Below are 5012 nucleotides of genomic sequence, written 5' to 3'. Positions count from 1 at the left end.
TCAGGTTCAATATTCTTTTTTATTATTTTCTCAATTTTATTTATGAATTCTTCTATGTTACAGATTACTCTTTGAATTAATGTTATTTGAGGTATTTCAGTTTATTATTGCTTTCTTTTATTTACATTATTGTTATTCCCATCTAAAGACATTTTTATTCCAGTAGATTTACTTTTCTCCCTTTTTGGTCTTGGTTAAGAATTCAGTAACTCAAGAGTTATCAAACTCAAACATGATTGATAATTGTTATCTTTGTTAATTAAATTGAACTTCAACAATGCCAATCTTTTCTTAGGAAATAAATAGGATCCGAAGATCAAATCAATTAATCCCTTGACCTTCTTTTGCTTTAGTAATGGTTAACAAAGTGGAATTAAGATTCAATTTTCATCATCATTGATAAGGATAGCTAGGATAGGACCTCTAATTTCTCATACCTTGCCAAAAGTTTATTTACAGTCATCTCTTTATTTTACTTGCCATTTAAATTACTTGTTCTTCATTTACTTTAATTGCTAATTAAACCACTCGCTCCTCATTCTCAAAACCCCAATTTACAACCTCCATAACCAATAATAAGAACATACTTCCCTGCAGTTCCTTGAGAAGACGACCCGAGGTTTGAATACTTCGGTTATCAATTTATTTAGGGGTTTGTTACTTGTGACAACCAAAACGTTTGTAAGAAAGGTTGATTGCTTGGTTTAGTAACTATACTTACAACGAGTATTTATTATAACTTCTAAACCATCAATCTTCAAGCTCTTTCAGTTACCATTCCAGGGTAGGCTTTGTTTGGATTTAGCTTTTAGCCATGCTTGATCTTAGATGTTGAATAGGACGAATACAGTTTCTGGGTTTTTTCCGGACTCCCGACCTCATAGACTAACGGAGTGGTACCCCACTGTAGGTATGCCTCGCGTCGTCTCACGAACTTCCACCTCCGCCGCGAGCTACGATCCATATGCTTGGGTTGTTTCCGACTTAATGGAATCCCCAAACCAGATGGGCGAGGAGGAGCTAATGGAGTTCCGACAAGGCGAGTACTTGTGCGGAGAGACAGACGAGGAGGCTAATTACGACGTCTTCGTCCCTGCCCCCAGTGAACGGCTATACAAAATTAATTTCCACTCCCCCCGGGTTGCCGATTGGATCTGGTTTTACAACGCCATGTTCACCCAGGTGGGAGTTTGCATCCCGTTTTCTGCCTTTCAAATGGCACTTTTTAACCGGATATCCGTGGTGCCGTCGCAGCTACATCCGAACAGTTAGGCTTCCATCCGCTGTTTCGAGATGGTATATGAATATTTAGAGCTGCCAGTGTCTGTTGATGTTTTTCTCTTTTTCTTCAAACTTACGAATCCTTCCAAGGAGGGGAAAGCGAGGAAGGGGTTTACGTCCTTCCGATCTGCCCAGGGTCGGAGGATCTTCGACTTGTTCGAGGACTCATATCATGGGTTCAAAGACAAGTATTTTAAGGTGCGTCCAGTCAAAGGTCGCCATCCCTTTTGGTTGTCGCTGGAGGGGGAACGGCTTATCCCGACATACTGGAGTTTTGGGGCTGGGTCTAACACCTTCATTAAGGTGACTTATAAGGGAATGTCTGCCACGGACAAGAGAATTGCCGATGTGTTGTGGGATATTTTCGAAAAGAACCATGTGAACCCCCACTTCCTTATGGGTGAGTGGGACGTCACCAGGAATTATATTTGTGAGCTGCTTTGCCTTGTGTTTTTTGCATTGTTATCGCTTTTATTTGGTTTTGTCGGCTTCACGACTAACATGTTTGCTTTTCCGTTGTAGTGGAGATGTCGGCTTCGGTGACGGGGCTTGAGGGTTTGTATAAGACCTTCCTGGAGGAGAGTGATGATTTGAAAGCCGACGAGAATGTTGACGGAAAGTCAGAGAACCCTCCTGAGGAGAAAAAGGATCAGTCGGTGCCTTCACCTCGTGACACCGAGATGTCTGACAAAAACTTTGTCGGGGCGCATGCTTCCCCTATTCCCGAGGAGAGGCATTCATCCTCCTCCCGACGAGAGGATCCCGACTTGAAGCTTATCCCCACTCCCAAAAGGCAGAGGGCATCCTCCAGCCCTGAGGGAACTCTTACTGTGATGGAGAGAAACTTCGATGCTGGGGCTTTCATCGACTCCCAACTGATCCCCGGCATGGAGGATCACTTCCTCGGTACCGAACTGGCGGGGCAGGCTAGGTGGATGTACCGTACGCTTCTCCGCGGAGCTGTAATAGCTCGGAAGGCCGAGTTCGAGTTGTTGGGGATGCAGTCACTACGAAGAAAGCTTGAATCTGCTGCCACGGCCAACAATGACTTCAAAGCTCAAGTTGAATTGCTTTAGGAGCAGCTGTCCGAGGCGGGGGAAAGACTCAAGGCTGCTGAGGAGAAAGCTACGTCTGCCGAGGAGAAGATGAAAGCCTCCGATGAGACCGTGTCCCGTTTAACCGAGCGGAAGATGACTCTAGAGAGCCAGCTGAATGCCGCACAAGGTCAGTGGTGGCTTTGGAGAAAGAACGTGACAAGGCCGTCTCGTCGGCTAAGGCTGTTCAAGCCGAGGTTGAAGGGCTTAAGAAGAGGCATAAGGAGATTAGAGAGCAGGAAAAAAATGCAATCTTCATGACCGAGGAAGCCCTCAAGGCCCAGGTGAAGATCGTGGCTCCGGACTTCGATACGTCGGCAATTGGGGTTTTCAAGACGATCAAAGATGGGAAGATTGTCGATATGCCTAAGAAATGAGCTCTTGTACCTTATGCTTTGTATGGATTTGTGGCGTCGTTGTAGAATTTGTGAAACTTATACTTTAATAGTTGCCTGGTCGGCTTGTGATTATCGTCTTTCTTTACTTTTGGTAGCGTTTATTTTGTTACCGTTATACCGACGTTGGCTTGCCGTTCTTGTTTGTTTACCGTTTTGTTGGTAACTCTGGCGAGGCCAGGTCGTGGCCTCTTGTTATCGTTGTAGCCGTTTGTTATAGCTTCAATTTAGATGGCTCCCAGGGTACCGTATTGAGGTTCCGTTTAATGCATCGTAGAACTTGTTGTCGTGTGATGTGCAGGTAGAAAAAGAAAAGATAGTAGAAGCAAAATTGGTAGAAATGACAAGTAAATATTAACTGGTAATTAAACGAGTTTATTACCATGGCGAATACAAAGGTAAGTGATCAAGTTTGTTAGATCGCCTGGACGGCATGCTTGAGCTAGGGGTAAAACCTTCTCAGGTTACCCGCATTCCAGGTTCTCGGGACTTCCCTTCCATCGAGCTTCTCCAATTTGTAGCCGCTCTTGCCAATCACTTCTTTGACCCTGTAGGGGCCTTTCCAGTTTGCCTTCTCCCTGGGTCGGTAGGCCAATGTCATTGCACCGTAGAACGAGGTCGTTTTGCTCGAAATCTCTCTTGAGCACTTTAGTGTTGTAGCGTAGGGCCATTCTTTGCTTTAGTGCTACTTCTGACAGGTGGGCTTTCTCCCTGGTTTTACCTACTAGGTCCTTCTCTACAGCTTCTTCCACCCCCTTGAGAAGTAACCGTGGGCTCGGCTCGCCGATCTCTACAGGTATCATTGCGTCTACCCCGTATGTCAGGCGGAAGGGGGTTTCTCCCGTGGCTAACTGCTCGGTTGTACTATAGGACTAGAGGACTGAGGTGAGCTCATTAGCCCATGCTCCTTTCTTGTTGTCTAGCCGCTTCTTGAGGCCCAGCAAGATGACCTTATTTGCGGATTCAACTTGTCCGTTTGTCTGGGGTGCTCTACCGAGGAGAATTTCTGTTTGATGCCCAAGCCAGTGAGGAACTCTACAAACTTCTTATCCGTGAATTGCGTCCCGTTGTCTGAGATGACGACATCTAGGATGCCGAACCTAGTTTGTCACCTGCCTCCACATGAACTTTCTGCAATTGGACGAGGAGATGGTGGCCAGTGGCTCGGCCTCTATCCATTTGGTGTAATAGTCGACGGCGACTATGAGATATTTGACTTGTCCTGGGCCAACCGGGAAGGGTCTCAAGAGGTCGACTCCCCACTGTGCGAAGGGTCGGGAAGACGTCATCAGGCTCAGTTCGGTGGCCGGTGCTCTGTGGAAGTTAGCGTGCACTTGACGCATTTTTTCACGAACTTCTTGGAGTCTTCCATCATTGACGACCAGTAATATCCAGCTCGGATAAGCTTTCTTGCTAAGGCTTTGCCCCCGATGTGGTGACCGCAGCACCCCTCATGGACTTCTCTGAGCACGTAGTCCGTCTGGTCGGGGTGTAGACACTTCAGCAAAGGTTGGCTAAGTCCCTTTTTGAACAGTTGGCCCTGTATGACCGTGTATTTGGCAGCCTCCCTTCTTAATGCTTTAGCTTCCTTCTTGCCTCCAGGGAGTTTGCCGTTTTGTAAGAAATCGGTGATGGAGTCCATCCATGAGGGGATTATCTTGGTCAGGTGGAGGGCAACCGCTGGTTCTCTCGTGATTCCTTGAATGAGGGAGTGGTTGCCGGTTCCAGATTTCGTGCTCGCTAGCTTGGATAAAATATCTACCCGTGTGTTCCTCTCCCTCGGAACGTGATGGACCGTGACCTCCTCAAACTGTTTGCTCAGTTCTTTAACCCTCTCCAAGTACTTCTGTAACAGCGAATCTCTAGCTTGGTAGCTTCCATTCACTTGCAACGTGACGATTTGTGAGTCGCTGCATACTTCTAGCCTCGTAGCCCCGACTTCCCGGGCTAAGATCAAGCCGCCTAGAAGGGCTTCGTACTCTACTTGTTTGTTCGATACGGGAAACTCGAACTTGACCGATTGTTCGTAGATGACCCCGGTTAGGCTTTCTAAGATGATCCCAGCGCCCCCGGACGTCTGGTTGGAGGATTCGTCTACATGGAACTTCCACCGTGTGCCCGTGTCCTCGGTTAGGTCTCTGGTTACTTCCACCAGGAAGTCTGCCATTGCTTGCGCCTTAATTACATGTCGAGGCTCGTACCTTAAATCGTATTGGGACAGCTCGATGGCCCAGGTCATCAT

Source organism: Arachis ipaensis, chromosome B3, assembly GCF_059453495.1.
Source record: "Arachis ipaensis isolate K30076 ecotype BB chromosome B3, ASM5945349v1, whole genome shotgun sequence".
In the NCBI taxonomy this organism is placed as follows: domain Eukaryota; kingdom Viridiplantae; phylum Streptophyta; class Magnoliopsida; order Fabales; family Fabaceae; genus Arachis; species Arachis ipaensis.
The sequence above is the reverse complement of the archived record's forward strand: the minus strand, read 5'-3'. Positions refer to the sequence as shown.